Raw genomic sequence first — 18,050 nt, forward strand, 5'->3', positions numbered from 1 at the left:
ATTTGCTCTTGGTGACCAGCATCAAGGGTGCAATCAAGAATCACAGAAAAATATTTAGCCTCTTTAATCTTCTTTATAATCGCACTCTTGACACTTGATGCCAACATAGCTATCAATTCATTTTGTATTTTATGACTAAGATAATGATAATGAATATTTTTTCTTTTGAATGAGTTGAAAATGATGCTTCATTATTGGATCAAACTCTCCTATTGATTCAAGAAAGCCTAAGAAAATTCCATTTGAATCCTCATAGATTTTTTTCATTTGTTCCATGAAAGACTATATTATTCATAGCAAGACATTTAATAACACTAATTACTCTAACCATGACTTCTTTCCTATGCTCTGTATCTTTCTTGATTTGCTCTTGTAATTCTTTATTAATTATTTGATTTGTGCTCAATCTCACTCGTAGCTCATTCCAAGCTCTAAGGTTAGAGAGGTGTTCGCAACTCTTTTCATGTTGTTTAAGCTTATCCCCCAAATGTTTCTAATCATTAATTAATTCCTTTATTTACTAATTGTGTCACACCCCTGATTTCTAACACAAATAAAAATCGATATATAATCCCATAATTATACATGCGTAATCATTTAACCATCAATACTAAATACCTGAAAACTTTTTCCTTTTAAACCAAGTACATACTGATGCCCTGAACCCTAAAAATCAATATACACTTGCTCCACAGAGTTATATAATACAACAACTTACGAATTAAATTGCCACAACAAAATAAAACGTAAATGCTCCTCAGAGCTCACTACAAGCGGAAGTCTAGTTGCAAGAAGAGACAACTAGTACACATTTTGAGAAAATGATTTAGACATACACAAGTCTATAACATGAAGAGAAAAAAAAATCTCTCAACCATCAAAAATTACAACCAAGAATGAAGAAGATGAAACCAGCGACACATGTAGGGTCTCAAACAATATCAACAACATATCAAGATGATGCAAAAATATTGAACACGAAGTTGAAATAGAAACATCGAGAAAAGTACCTTACTTGGTCAGAGAAGAGAATTGAAGAGGTCTTATTAAAGGCAAGAAATAAGTTAGTAATCTGCATTCAAGTGATAGCAGATATGCTGGAGAGAATGATGCATCAAGCATCGTATCTAATCATCCTAGGACTGATTGTAGGGTTTTGATTGTATGTATTTACAGCTTTTCCTGGAATAGAGCACTGATAGATGTATGTATCTTATACAATTGTATTCATTGAATCTGATATACACACATATTCAAACATCATTTTGTTTGTAGTATCAGAGCACCGATTCTGGTGTCTCTAACCCATAACCTTCCGCTACAAACAAACACCAAAACATCACCACATCAACACCATGGTTGAAATTCTTGAAAACATAGAAAACTCAAAGGCCAAAATCGATTCTTCATCCAAAACTATGGAGGAGATTGAGACAAAATTATCTGACCCTTTGATCTTGCACAAGTCTGATACACTAAGACTCACCCTAGTTAACACATTACTTGATGGGTACAATTATGGACAGTGGAGCCACTCAATGCGCCTCAGCCTCATCGCTAAGAACAAGCTAGGATTGATCGATGGAACAATACAGCCACTTCCAACCACTGACCCAAAATTTGTCATGTGGAAACGTTGCAATGACATGGTATTGACCGGATTCTTCATTCAATCCAGCCCGACATAGCTGACAGCGTGATTTTTTCAGATACAGCAGCTGCAGTATTGAGTGATCTTGAGGACAGATTTTCACAAGGGAATGATTCCAAGATCTATGAGATTCAACAAGAGATCGTTGAATGCCACCAATGCTCTCAATCGATTTCTATACACTACACCAAACTCAAGGCACTTTGGGATGAACTAGCCTCCTATCAAGAACCTATAATGTGCAGCTGTGATGATGCTAAAATGTTGGCCAATCGAGAAGAAAAGGAAAGAGTTATGCAATTTTTAATGGGGCTGAATGAATCTTACTCTAATATTTGTGGCTCAATCTTGATGATGAACCCTCTCCTGGATACAAAGAAGATCCATGGCCTCGTTCTCCAACACTAGAGGCAGATGGAAGCAGCAACCCGTCATGAACACCCACCGATTTCTCATGCTATGCAAACTGCACGCACGTCAGGGACACCAAAGACCCATTTCTTTCGTAAACCGTTGAAGTGTACATATTGTGAAGAGGAGAATCATCTAGTGGATCGATGCTACTACCTTAAAGGGTTTCCAATGGGTCACAAATGGCATAGAAAGAATGTGAAGCCCAGAAACAAGAGGCCTGTTGCCCACAACGTGGAGATAAAGACAGAACCTGCTAATGATAGCCCAACTTTCACCGCTGAAGAATATAAGCAGATCATGACTTTGCTTTATAACAAAAATGGTAATGATCAACCATTCGCAAATGCGACAGGTATATTCACACCCAATTCCAATGATATACAACATGACTCTTATTCGACTTTATATTGGATTGTGGATGGTGAAGCAACATACCATGTATGTCATCTCTCACCCACTCACGATAATGTTAAGGCATCACATGATTTTGTTTGGTTACCTAATGGAGGGCAGACTGCCATTAAAAGTATTTGATCTATTAAATTGTCTAAATATTTATCTCTTGATGGGGTCCTACATGTGCCTAAGTTTCGTGTAAATTTGATTTCTGTGAGTAAATTGACCCGAGCCTTGAAGTGTATCGTAATATTTTATCCGGATTTCGTGTTGTGCGGGACGTGGATACGAAGAAGACGATTGGCCTGGGCAAGCATTTTAATGGGCTCTATTACCTCACACCAACTCAAAATCCACACCTAGCCAATCACATCACCCGCACCTCGGATCTTTGGCATCAGCGTCTTGGGCATCCATCTTCTGCACCTGTTCAATTTCTCTCTCAAGCTATTCTAGCAATTATGTTTAATCCTAAGCATGTTTGTGATATTTGTCCCTTAACAAAACAAACTCGTTTATCTTTTCCTTCAAGTTCAATAAAAATTGCTGCACCATTTGATTTGATTCATTGTGATATTTGGGGCCACACAAAACCCACACACATTCTGCTGCTCGTTATTTTCTCACCATTGTTGATGATTTCACACGTTTTACTTGGATTCATCTTATGAGTTTCAAATCTAACACCCAAACAATCTTGAAATCATTTTTTTCATGGGTAAAAACACAATTCAATCGTGCAATTAAAATACCCCGTGCAGACAATGGGGGAGAGTTCACATCCATGCGTGCTTTCTTTGATGAGTATGACACTATTTTTCAACATACTTGCATCAACACCCCCTAACAAATGGGGTTGTAGAACACAATCATCGCCATCTTTTGAACATTGGTCGTACTCTTCGATTTCAATCAAATTTATCATTACAATTTTAGAGGGAGAGTGTTCAAACTGCTTGTTATCTCATAAATCGTCTTCCCACACCTTGGCTTTCTAATAAATCTCCATATGAACTCTTGCATGACACACCTCCAACTTATTCACATCTCCGTGCCTTCGGTTGCTTGTGTTATGCAACCAATCTCACTCCTTCTCATAAATTTGATTCCCGTGCACGACGATGTATTTTTCTTGGGTACCCTCATGTCCAAACGGGCTACCGTCTCTATGACCTTGAAAGCAAAGAAATCTTCACTTCTCGGGATGTGATTTTTCATGAACACATTATGCCTCTAACTAAATTATCACTTGAGCAACAAACCCAATACCGTCATCTCCATGTCCATCTCCATCTCAATCTCAGTTCCTGAATTCACCCTCACTGATTAGCCCCATTCTGACCCCGACTGCTCCAGTGGCTTCTCTGCCTCAGCCAGCCCCCACCCTATCTTTAAGATTATAAAACCAATCACTCTGTTTTGCTAGACCCGGCTGCTCTCTCTTCCTGCACATCTGGCACTCGATACCTACTTCAATGTTATGTATCCTACTCTGGGTTATCTCCTGGTTATCTTTCTTTTGTGCATCATGTGTCTCAATTAGTTGAACCAGCAAACTATAAGCAGGCTCGTCATGACCCTCAATGGGTTGGGGCAATGAATTCTGAAATTTGGGTACTTGAAGATAATCATACATGGTCGATCGTCCCTCTACCTTCTGGTCACCATCCAATTGGTTGCAAGTGAGCCTTCAAGATCGAATACCATGCCGACGGTACCATCGAACATTACAAGGCTTATCTAGTCGCAAATGGGTTTACTCAACAAGAAGGCATTGATTACAAAGATACCTTTGCCCCGTTAGGTGTATGTTGGTTGTTACTGCAGTGCGAGATTGACCTTTGCACCAAATGGATGTACAAAACGCCTTCCTCCATGGTGAGCTTATTGAGGAGGTTTACATGTTGCCTCCTCAGGGTTATCGTCGACAGGAGAAGATTGTGGTTTGTCGACTTCACAAATCCCTCTATTGTCTTAAACAAGCATCCCTCAATTGGTTCCAACGGTTCTCTTCTGCCATTCAAGAAATTGGTTTTCAGCAGTCTCATGCCGATTATTCATTGTTTACATAGGTCCATGAGAATTCTATTACTATGATATTACTTTATGTTGACGATATGGTTATTACAGAAAATAATAAGAAGGCCATTAGTGATCTCAAGAAATTTCTCAACAGTTGTTTCAAGATTAAAGATCTTGGATAACACAAATACTTCCTTGGTATAGACGTTGCACGTTCAAAAGCTGAAATTTCAGTTTGTCAACGTAAGTATACGTTAGATATATTGGAGGAGGCTAGATTACTTGGGGTGAAACCTGCAAAGGTACCTATGGAGCCTGATTTGGTGTTAAACAAAAAATGGAGTGATGCCCTCAAGGATCCTACTCGGTATCAGAGATTGATTGGGAAGTTAATTTATCTTACAATCACTAGGCTGGAGATTACTTATATGGTGAACACACTCGGTCAATTTATGCAAGAGCCTAAGTTACATCACCTTAAAACAGCTCATCGACTTCTGCAGCATCTCAAAGGAGTCCCGAGCCAAGGATTATTGTTCCCTACACACAGTTCTCTTCATTTGATCACATATTGTGATGCAGACTGGGCAAGATGTCCAATTACAAGACGATCAATGACGGAGTACTGTAATTTTTCTTGGCAAATCACTTGTGTCATGGAAAAGTAAAAAGCAAGCCATAGTATCAAGATCATCAGCAGAAGCAGAGTATCGTTCCTTGGCTGCAACTGCTTGTGAACTCAACTGGTTGAGGTACCTATTGAAAGATTTATGTGTAGAACATCCTGAAGCAGCAAAACTATTTTGTGATAATCAGGCAGCCCTACACATCGCAGCAAATCCAGTGCACCATGAGCAAACAAAGCACATTGAGTTAGATTGTCATACAGTTCGTGAAAGAATCAACAAGGGTGAAGTCAAGACTGCTTATGTGCAAACTAGATATCAAATTGCAGACTTATTCACAACGCCTCTTCGTGCACCAACCTTCCACGCACATCTCAGCAAGTTGGGTGTCATTGACATCCACACTCCAACTTGAGGGGAAGTATTAAAGGCAAGAAATAAGTTAGTAATCTACATTCAAGTGATAACAGATATGCTGGAGAGAATGATGCATCGAGCATCTTAATTAATCATCCTAGGACTAATTGTAGGATCTTGATTGTATGCATTTACAGCTTTTCCTATAATAGAGCACTGATAGATGTATATATACACACATATTCATTGAATCTGATATACACACATATTCAAACATCATTTTGTTTAGGTCTCTGCACAGTACGGTCCCAATAAAATTGAAACAAAGATAATGGCCCCAAAGGACATACTTACACGTACCAAAATGACCTACAACCCAGAAAACATGCACATATTATAGTTAGTCGAACATGCTCACTTGAATCATGCAAACACAAACAAGAAAATAAGAAGCCCACATCAGAGCTTGGTCACATTAATTTGTCAAGACCACTATACCACATGAGTGCAAATGAGAGCTTTTAAATTTAAGTATTGAAGTGCTATTTCAATTTTATAGATATTATTCAATAAAGTTTAACATCTATTAGGCAAGTTACTAGTTACCTGTCAATATGTTAAATTAAATTTTCACAAGGCATTTACCATGTTCAATGACATTGGATGAACATTTAAGATATATATAAGGCTAGATTATTATCTAACTATAAACACACACACACACACACATATATATATATGGAGGAAGACTGAAACAAGCACCCATGTATTGTGTGTGTGTGAGTGTCTATATATATTGAGGAATAAACATGACTCTCTCTGGATATATATATATATATATATATATATATATATAGAGGTAAGCACCTACATATATATCAATCATTTAGCTATATATACAAGTGGAAACAAACATCAGTGAAAAGAGATACATGAATATGCTATATATAGTGGTTCAATAACTATGCAAAAGAAAATGTGCTTGTATCAGCCGTTCTTCCTCAATATATATAGAGGTAAGCATCTACATATATTGCAAGAACGACTTATTAGTGACAATTCTTCCTAATATGTGGTATTAGATCATGACATATTTACATAGAAATAAAAATAGATCTATAAGGAAAACTAAGGAAACCAATTCAAAGCCTCCTTTTCATATATAGAATTTTTCATAAGCCACTGTTTCATCTTGTTTGTAGAATAATATATGCATACTCAACCGTCAATCAACAATAGACAGCAACCAATGAAAAAGATGAAACAACAACACCTCTAGGGTTCAAACAACTCCAACAATGTCTCAAGAAGATCTAAAAATATTTAACACGAAGTCAAAATAGAAAAGCTGAGAAAAGTACCTTGGTTGGTCGGAGAAGATCCTTGAAAGAGGTCTCTATAGATGTCGTCTATTGAGGTCTATTGATCTTCTGAGAAGAGAACGTCAAAATCTTGAGGGAGGTGAACAGATTTCTCAATGAATTTTGTATTTATACCTAGCCTCCAAAAATCCTCTAGAATCCAACATTTAATGAAATCCTTGAGAATATTTAGAGTTTTGAATATGACCAGATTTTAACGGATATTTTAAAATCTTGATTGAATATATCAAGCTTTTAAATGACTTTTTAAAATCATGATTGAATACCCACAGACTTTTAAAGTCCAAAAAAATCCTACAAACTCTCAATTGAATACATTTCCCTTAAAGGAATTGCTAGCCTATTTATAGAGAGATTTTGGAGAAGATGAATTGTCTTCTCCATAAATTGGTAACGGGTATATTGCTCTCTTTGCTCCATAATTAATGAGACTTGGGAGTTGTGAATTGAGAGGAAGAAGAGAAGAATTAGAAGATGAAGAATCTGCCAAAAAGAAAGAGACTAAGAGAGATGCGCGACTTTAGAGATTTAGGTTTTTTTTTTCTCTATCTATTGCCTCAAAATTTGGGCCCTGGGCACAAATAAGTTCTTTCCATTATGAGGAAATTCACTGGCAACAAGGAGATTATTCAGCCTACGGTTATAAGGTTTGCCACATCTTTTCTCTCTTCAAAGTTTATATAAGCAAAAGAAAGCTCTTGTTAGTATATTTTCATCAAAAGATTGGTATAAATGTGGATGTACAAAACATAAGGATGCTTATGAGGTGAGGAAGTGGATCATTTGTGACACAAGTTTTTGGAACCACGTTGTTTATTGCATAAAGAGTGTTTTGCCACTTGTTTGTGTCTTAAGAGAGGTTGATTTGAAAGTGAGACCAGCCATGAGATTTATCTATGAGTTAATGGATGCCACAAAATATAAGATTGCAAGTAATCTTAAAAACGTGGAAGCAAAGTATGGACCGATTTGGAGGAGAATAGATAATAGATGGAGTTCACAACTTTATCAACTATTGCATGCGGCGGGTTATTACTTGAACCTTTAGTTCTGATATAAAGACAATTTTAAAAATACCGGGCATGTGAAGAAGGGTTTGGAAGAGTGGATGGATAGGATGATAGTTGGCGAGGCTCGTGTCGCAGCGGAAATACAATTGGACTTATATTAGTGAAAACTTGGTAAGTTTGGAAGTGCGATGACCGAATCTATTAGAAAAATCTGATCATCCAGTTAGTTATTATTTGTTTAATTTTTAGTACTTTTAAATGCAATTTTACCAAATGTCTATATGATTTTGATTTATTAATCTATATTCATTTTATGTTCTTAGTGTTTTGGTGGAAAAAGTATGCGACACAAACGCCGAAGTTGATGGATTTTGCTACTTGGGTCTTTTTCCTTACTTGTAGTGCATTGGGGTGTGAGAAGGAATTGGAGTACTTTTGAAATGATAAGTTTTTTTTTTTTTTTAATCACTTTTTAGTTGAGTTGTTACTATTTGTCAGCCTATTGAATTGTTGCATTTGTATATATGTTGATTGTAGATTCATACTAAAAAAAGGAATAGACTTGAGCACAAGAGGTTGTATGCTGTAATCTATGTGAAATTAGGCCTCATCATGGGCCGGGCTAGGGCCAGCCTTACCCTAAATTTTAGGGCTTAGGGCCTGGCCGAGGCTTCAAAATGCAAGCCCTTACTCGCCCTTAAGTCCCATTCCGCAAGGGCCGAAAGGGCCTGGCCACCCTTTCAGAATAGGGTCGGGTCGGGCTTTTGTTTAGCTCACATAAAACCAAATTTCGCTGAGTATAACTGTAAAAGATAAAAAAATAAAAATGAAACTGAATACTTGAGATTTCAGAACCTGAGTGGCTGAGTTGATTGCAAATAATTACAGCATATACTCACATTCTCAGTGTCCTCTAATTGAAATTGAAATTGCACAGCCACTGAGGCACTAAGCCACTGACTCACTGAGGGTACAAAAAGTGAAGCAGTGTTTGATACAAAAACTGATGAACTGATCAAGTCTTCATCAATTCACAAAAAGTAGTTATCTTTTATACAAAAACTAAAGGATGGCTTGATTTAACACTAGCAAACTTTCCTTCATCTCTTACTGATATCCATATTCATGGCAACCAAACAAAGAACCTGCACAAAACCAAATAGATAATTTAACTACTGGACATATATTTCATTTCAGCAACATAAGCATACAAATACAACTAGAGAAATATCTTACTTTAGTTCGGCAACATATATATATAGACTTCAATCCAACTGGACAGTTTGATAATTAAAAACTATATCAATTGCAGCAATGAAGGATATAAGAAATGAAATATATATCCAAAGTCCCCAACCATTGTCATCAAATACTATAAATAAATCTGAACAATCAGACCCAATAACACACAAGGATAACAAGATTACCAGACAATGTACAATTTCAGGTTGATTTTGCAGCAATCACACCTTTCAAACCAAAAGCATTTTAACACAAACAAAACATATTACATCCAAAATAAATAAATAAAGAAAACATACCAGATCCAAAAAACAGTCACACACCTCTTCCTCAATCTCCAATTGACTCGACGCATTCCGTGTTTGAATTAGCACATTTAAGTGCAATCATCCATTCCGGTCTTGCTAGTTTTGCATTTTGTTCCTCTTCAGCTCGGAGCTCATCTTGCTCTTTGTCTTGCTGCCTTGCTTCTGCCAGCTTCCAATCTTTCAAGCAAATCAATGCTTGAATTGTGTCTAGGTTCAGACTTGCTCTCTTCTCTGATACAACCCTTCCACCGGCACTAAAAGTTGCCTCTGATGCTACTGTTGAAGCTGGAATCGATAGCAGGTCACGAGCTGTCAAAGAAAGCACCGGATAGACTTCTTCATGAGATCTCCACTAGGGATGGCAATGGGGCGGGTTGGGGATGGAGATCACAATACCATCCCCATCCCCGCCCCAATCCCCAATAAAAATATATTGGGGATTCCCCGTCCCTATCCCCACTGGGGAATAAGCCTCCAAACCCGCCCTAAATCCTCAATAAGAATTTAATAAATAAAATATTTTTTTCTCATATTGCTTTTTTAAAAATCAAAATCTACAACAAATAAATTTAAAACATAATTAAATTCATAAATCATAACTCAGTGAGTTCGAAAGTCAAAACACCATTAAAGTAAAAGTGTAGCCATTAAAGTAAAGTAGTGTGTATATATATATATATATAATTTATATTATAAAAAATAAATTAAAATACATATAAATTAAATATATGTATATATTATTGGGGCGGGTTTGGGGATGGGGATCAAAATATCATCCCCGCCCCATCCCCAATCTTAAATAGCGGGGATTGGGGATCCCCATTCCCCATTTGTCCCCGAATTCTCCCTCTATTAGGGGCGGGTATCCAATGAAGCTCCGCCCCGCTGGGAATTTTTGCCATCCCTAATCTCCACCAACCTAAAAGGTTAAATTCAAATCCATCAGCAACTTCAAATGTAGGCATATCAATATAATATTATAAATCAGAACTTGAAGAGGTGGAAGTACAAGTTGCTGTTTTAGCCTTTTTTAAGACCTCTTCAGCAAAGTTCTCATCTTCATCATCAGGTAAAACAAAAGTATCAGAAGAAGATGCAAGTAAATTAGAGTTTATACTAGAGGTTGGAACTGCAGGCACTATATTATCCTTGTACACTTCGTGCAATTCAAACAATTGATGCTTTATACTAGAGATAGAACTTTCAATTTTCCAATCTTCAACACCCATACTTTTCATCCATTGGCTAATTGCAAAAAACTTATATCTAGGATTCATAGCAGCAGCAAGACAAAATACGGTAGGAAATCATTTTCAATACTTAGCAAATTTAGACTTCATGGCCACCAAAGCAGCAGCAATTACAGAATATTTAGCATATTTATTAAAAGCTGCATTGATACTTACTAAGCAAGGAATAACACGACATGATGTCGGATAATACAAAACACACAAGGTTTTTGTTGATGAATCAAAAAAATTTAAAAAGCGACACACAATTGAAGCAACTAAGCAATCTTCATCAGTGGGAAGTGCTAAAGTGGAATGACGATTAGATTGGTTTAGTTTTTTAACATATCGATTCAAAATAAATTTATACTTTTCAGCTACTTGCAACAAATCATAGGTGGAATTCCACCTATGAGGAACATCATTATCGATATTCCTCTTTGGCATATTCAAATCTTGACAACAATTAACCCACAACTCATGCCTCTTAATTGAGCTATTCATGCTTCGAACTATATTTGTGATTTTTTCAACTGATGGAGATAATAAATGTAGACCATCTTGAACAATCAAATTCAAAATGTGAGCACTACAACACACATGAAACAACTTTTTAAAGACAGAATTAAGCATGAGAAAATCAAGCAGTATTTCAACAACAACGTCATTATTTGTCGCATTATCTAAAGATATTGAGAATATTTTCCTATGAATGCGCCAAGAAATCAGCTCCTCATATATGTGACTAGCAAGTGACTCACCGGTGTGTGGGAACTCTATCATTTTGAAAGTAATGATTCTTTTATTCAAATTTCATTTTTTATCAATAAAATGAGCAGTTAAAGACATATATCCCATCTTTTGACACGATGACAAGCAATAAGAAGTTAAACAAATTTTTCCTTCAAAAGTTTTGAGCAATTCATTTCTTCCTGCAACAAAGAGCTTCATCACATCTCTTTTGCAAGTAGAAGCTGATAATCCCACAAATTGAGGTGCAAAACCTCTTTGAATCATTCCCTTAAAATCAGGTTTGTCTACAAATGTAAACGGTTGTTCAGCCCTAATGACATAATCGACAACTTCCTTTCTAGCACAATCTTTATTATAAGACCAGTTTAATACATTCCCACTAGAATCTGAACCTAATTTCATTTGAGTCCTAATATCAAGCGATTGACTGCTTATATGACCCTCTCAATGCCTACATAAATGGCTAGTTCTATTCTTTCCTCCACGTACCAATAACTGAGCGCAAACACTACATTTAGCATATTGCACAGCAACATTATCATAAACTATTTCAACCTTTTCATAAAAACTCCAAACATAATCTTTTTTTTTCTGTTTGTTTTTTAGGTAAAGGAGGTTTTGAAGGAGTTTGTAAGGCTGTTTCAGACTGAGGTGTTGGGTTTGGGCCTATGGAAGCAGCAACCATGAGACTAGTTACTGAGTCAGACATTTCCTCCATCACACTCGGGAAAATTAAGCTAACAAAACATAGTGCACCACCAACAATACAACAAGCACATACACTAAACTACCAGGACAAAGGTTCAGAGTTTACTTGACGTCATGTATCAAAATACAAGAGCCACTGCTCACTAAACAGAACACATCTCCTTCTCCTTGCAAGTCTGTTACTGCTCCCAAGTCTTCCACTGTTATAACACACAGAATAGAAATTCCATAAAGATGCTGATACTGAATTGTAATCAAGGGAAAAATATGTTTTTGAAAATACTGGAAACTCTTACAAGTAGTTCAGAACTAAATACTAAATATGTGTTTATGTTTGGAAGAAAGAAAGAATGTACACTACTCCACTACTTATAGTTATAAAGGCCAGACAAGAAAGAAAATTCCAACGGACATATTTCTGTTTTTAACGGTAACTTAAAATTTTGGAGAAAGCAAATTGCAATGGACATATTTCTATTTTTAACGGTAACTTAAAATTTTGGGAATCTGTGAGCAACGATCAAAAGTCTTTATAGTCTATATAAACAAACCCACTGTCACTACATAGCCTACAGTCCTACACTCACCAGATTAGTCATAGTGTCATACACAGTTACACACCATTGCCGCATCTTCATGAAAGTTGAGAATCTTCTTCTTCCTTCTCTCTCTCAACCCAACCAGAAAACCAAAAAACCACAAACATCAATCAATAATTCTAATTTCAACCGTAACTATGTAAAAACAGTAGTACCAGATCTTACCATGTATCGAAGAAGCGATGTCGGTGAAGGGTTCGGACTGAAGGTGGAGGCTAAGTGTTGGTTGTGAGGCTAAGAGAGAAAGGGAGAGAGATCCAAACCCGAAGTATTGGCTATGTTGACCGAGGACACAGCCGTCCACTCTCCCACACAGATCGAGACCTCGCCGACAAAGGACGGAGTCGTCCACCACGCCTCGCAGATCAAGATGACGAAGGGTTCAGACTGGAGGCAAAGGCTAAGTGTTGGCTGTGTTGACTGAGGATGCAGCCGTCCACTCTCCCACGCAGATCGAGACCTCACCGACCAAGCCCTCGTTGATAGAAGACGGAGCCGTTCACCACGCCTCGCAGATCGAGACAGAGCCATCCACCAAGCCTCACAGATCGAGACGGAGTCGGCCACTAAGCCCTCGCCGACCGTCTGATTGACTCATTGGGTCATTGGGAATCGGAGGTGGTGGTGGTGATTGTACAGGTGGCGGAGGAGTGTGGGTTGGGTGTCTGAAGGAAGAGAGGGTTTTGAGTTTGTGAGAGAGTGAGAGAGAGGCGAAAGTAGGTTTTGATCATACTTCCATCTAGGTTTTGCTCGAGTTGGACTTGGATGGTTGGGCTTCATATCTTTGGGCCTCAGAACAAATTCTAATGCTGAAATGCTCTATACTTATATAGTTTTATACACATATAATAGAAAATAACAAAAATAAAATATAAATTTTAGGGCTTGGTTAGGGTTGGGCTTTCAGGGTCTGACCTGGCCTAGCCCTTATGGGCTCAATCAGGGAGGGCCGTAGGGTAGGGCTTGTTTTATTTGTATGACCCATACCCTACCCTATTTGAGAAAGGGTAGGGCCGGCCCGCATAATGGAAGGGCCGGGTCAAGCTTCGGCCTTAAGGGCCGGGCGGGCTTTGGGCCCAAGGGCCATATGATGAGGCCTATTTTCTCTAAGAGATAAGACTTTGAAAATAAATGTTACAATGACCGATCCTATTGTAGTGGAAAAAATTGAATCTGATAATGAATGGATAACAAAGAAAAAGGATCCGGTTCTTCCCGCCGATCCACATTGGCTTGAGAACAATGAGGAAGATCTAACATTGAATGATGAGGCGGTAAGAAACGTGTCAATGGGTACATATCAAATTACCCTAATTGATAGAAAGCCTCCTTCTTGTGTGCCTTCTCCTCCTTGTGAGCCTACTCTTTCTCTTGATGAGCCTATTGTTTTATACAAAAGGAAATCTAGTGAAGGAGCAAGTTCAAGTAAGTTTTTGAAAAAATATATGTTCAATTAATTGTATAACATAATATTCAAATAATTTCTCAACTCTATCTTTAATTGTCCATCACATTTTTGTATAGGTAAAAGAAAGGCTCCAAGGAAATCAAGGCATCTTGATGACATTGCAGATGATGGTATTAAAATTAATCCAAATAATGACATTAATCCCCTCTTCGAGCACCATGGTGATGATAGTGATGGTGGTGATAGTTTGGATAGTGATCTCCTAATTGATGAGGATGATGATTTCTAAGGATGAAGTTGATTTCAATAATTGTTCATGTTCTTTGGCATTTCAACTTTAAATCTTTGGATTTATTTTATCTTTGGTGATTTTGTTGAATCATATGATTTTAGTACTTGCTTATTATGAATGGATAACAATTTATAATATTTTTTTGATTACATACATGTTCTCTATATAAAACTAATGATTACATAAATACAGCTCATTTATACGTAAGGCTTACGCCTTAAGCCTCAAGGTGAACACGTTGCTGAGGCTCTCCTGAAAACGCCTCAGCCTTTTAAAACATTGGTTGTGCCAATAGACATGGCAACAAGCATGACAATACTAGTACTTGTGTTAAGGGACGTGACTGTCAACTACCTAATGGTCAAAGCTGTGGAAGTACCAACCAATGGTTGGGTCCAAAGAACAATGCCAAAATCCACAAAGGCAAAAGTAAGATCCGATCTAATGACAACCTAGCTGATAACCAAATCCCTACAAAAATGCACTTTTGAGAAGTTAGTAGACGGTATCGGTTTAAGGCGACTCTCAAAGTTATCAAATGACATATGTAATGTTCATGGGGAGATTCCAATTAGAAGGAGCATCAAGAAACATGTTACGTAGGACATATGAGCGTTGTACTCTTTTTCTCCTTTGACCGGGGTTATTTTTCTCCCACTGAATTTTTGTTACCTGGTAAGTTTTTGACGAGGCAACAGGAAGCGCGTCGTCCAACACTATATCACAAATTGGTGAACATCCAAGGGGGAGTGTTGTAAGTATTATAAACATGTGGCTGTCCACGTAAATTCTCATCTTTTATGTTCTTAGGATGTAAAACTAACTCCTATATAAAAGGGTTCATGAGAATGAAGAAGACACACATCTACTATCTCTCTGTATTCTCTGATTCCTACCGACGTAAGTTTCTAGTTTATAACAGTGTGATATGTGTTGAAATTTGTATCACTTATGATATAATTTTTGGGTCGGGTCCTTGACCCAAAAAACCAAATTTGGCCGAAATTATCACACTTACCCAGCAACAGATTATAATTCCCACTCACTCATTTAAGTGTAAAAAGTGTCAATTTTACCCTCGTCCTAATTAATAAACTATAGCCACTACCACTACCACTCTCTCATCTCTCTCTCTCTCCCCCCCTGTGCAGTCTCAAGACACTTTCTCCACCGTATATTAGCTTGTCCTGGCTCTCCAAGGCCGTCGATTAGCTCGCCATCGCTCACTCAAAGGCCATCACGCACTCCAAGGCTCTCCAACTTCATCTTCGCTGAGATCGAGTGGCTCTGGCATCGCTGGATTGTTCTCGGCTTCGCGGTTCATCTTTTTGGCGACTGGAAGGTCCGGCGAGCTCGAGAGACTCTAACGAATTGGAAGGGCCACCACACCTCAGGATTCGAGAAAGGGAACGATGAGGAGGTGCTGGTCAGGCATCTGGCGCTTGGAGAGTCGTATGTCGAACAGTATACGCTGTCGAATTGGTGACCGTGTTCGTCGCCGGTGCCGGCGCCGTGTTGTTGGCGATGAATGGATCAGCGGAGAAGGTTACGATCTAGGTGTCGGCAAGGTTTTCTTGGGCCAAGTCGTTGAATGAGCTAGACTCGGCGTCGTTTTGTTTTTTTTTGGTAAAATGGGGGCAGAAAGCCTGTATGGAAAGAAAAAAGAAAGAAAAAAAAGTTTTATTGTCTTCTAATAAAACATTTATTGTGGGGCAATAATCATTTATTGGGGGGCGATAAAACATTTTCCATGCCGTTTTACCCTCTACTACTGCATGAAATCTATAACTAAACTTCATTCATTTCTTTAATCATCTACCACAACCTTTGACCTCTATAATTGGTCAGTAATTTTTCAACAACCACAACAACCACTCGCCGCCTCCTACAGTGGTGTTATTGTAACCCTCATTCCACTTTTTTGGCATTATCACTTTCGCAAGCTTCTTCTCACCTATAAGCTCAACAAATCCAAACATAATTCTTTTATCCAATTAGAACATCGATCGGAATCCAGAAACTGCATAATTTAATTGATAGGCACCGTAGCAAAAAAGGAAGACAGAGAAAGTTGAAATAAGATTCAGATTTTCATTGATGCCTTTCTCGGCCAAGTTACAGAGCTTAAATGCTTCAAAAGAGGAGATATACGACCCAAACATGTGGACGCACATCCATAGAGACAAAATGATAATTGAATAAAGCACAAAATATCTATGAAGAAGACAAGGTGCAGATGGACTCTAGGTTTAGGATTGCAACATCAATTTCAATCTCTACTTTTCGATTTTTAGGAGAACAATAACAATTTTGCAGATAAATATCAGGATTAAGGGGGATCTTACAATTATCGCACACCATACTTTGCTGTTGCACTTCGATTTGGGATTTCAAACTGGAGAAAGAAACCCTAATTTGAATTTTTGGGGATTTTGGGAGTCTTTTGCTAGTTGGTCTCACAAATCAACTCACTGTTCTAGGTTTTTGAAAATTTGCCTCCCTGGTGATAGTTGTGACCATTGCCTCCAATGCGGTGGTCGTAGCCTCACATACCTCCTCGGTCACTTACCCAGACGAAGACGATGTTAAGAATCAAAGCTTGAAAGAATGAAAAGTCAAACAGTTCTGAGAGATTGACTTATAATCCATTGAACAAACTCGGCTACTATATAGCCTTTACAACTTTAACAGAAATCAGAAAATGCAGCCCACGTTTACAACTAACTTAATGCGGTAAATAATGAGAGAATTAGTCAAAGCACTAAACCTATACCCTAGTTAATAGGGATTATTCAAACTGGAATGCAAATCCTAACAGAACACAACTACTTAACCTATCAATCAACACAAATGGGTCCCACAAATCCACGTGAACGACGGAGGTCCAAGTGAACTCAGATCTTGGGCTCCACGGTGGAGGCGGAGGCGCTCGAAGTGGGGTTTGTGGCGACGGCGTTGGCGAGTAGTGGTTGTGGTATTTTTTTTTTTTTTTTTTTTTAAAATAGGGCCTGTACGGCTGCCCTTAAGCCTTAACCATTAATGAAACCAAAGAATACATTGGGGGGGGGGGGGGACATATTGCCTAAACCCCAAATTACAATAAGCACTAAGAGAATCACCCGAGATGATATCAGGTGTCTCAACTAAGAATATCCATTCTAACATGCACCAATTAGCGAAGAGTGCTCTATAGGCTACTCTATTCGCTTTACAAATATGGTGACATAGCGGAAAGACAATGCTCACGCGGAGCCATAAATTACTACTACTATCGGCTTTCCCACTATATTGCCACTGGAAAAATGCTCTGATAGCATTTGGTTTCATTCTGCCACTAGGAGGCTGCGACCATTTGACAAAGCAAGGAACTCGCCGCCTACCTATAGCAGACATGGCACGCAATGTGCGCAGACTGGGACAACGCCCACACCTCCGAACCACAAAGTGGTCGGGATTTATTGAAAACAGAAAATAAATTACCATTGAAACAACAAAATAACTGAAAATAAAAAACCAAGCTGCCCAAATAGGGCCCAAATCCAGATTCCAGGCCCATGTTCTGTCCAAGAATGTGAGGGAGGCCTGCCAAGCCCAGAAACGATCCGGCCTTCTCCTTGCTGCCGCACCGCTACCCACATCCGGCCACATGTGCC

Source organism: Rosa chinensis, chromosome 4 (assembly GCF_002994745.2).
Source record: "Rosa chinensis cultivar Old Blush chromosome 4, RchiOBHm-V2, whole genome shotgun sequence".
Lineage (NCBI taxonomy): Eukaryota > Viridiplantae > Streptophyta > Magnoliopsida > Rosales > Rosaceae > Rosa > Rosa chinensis.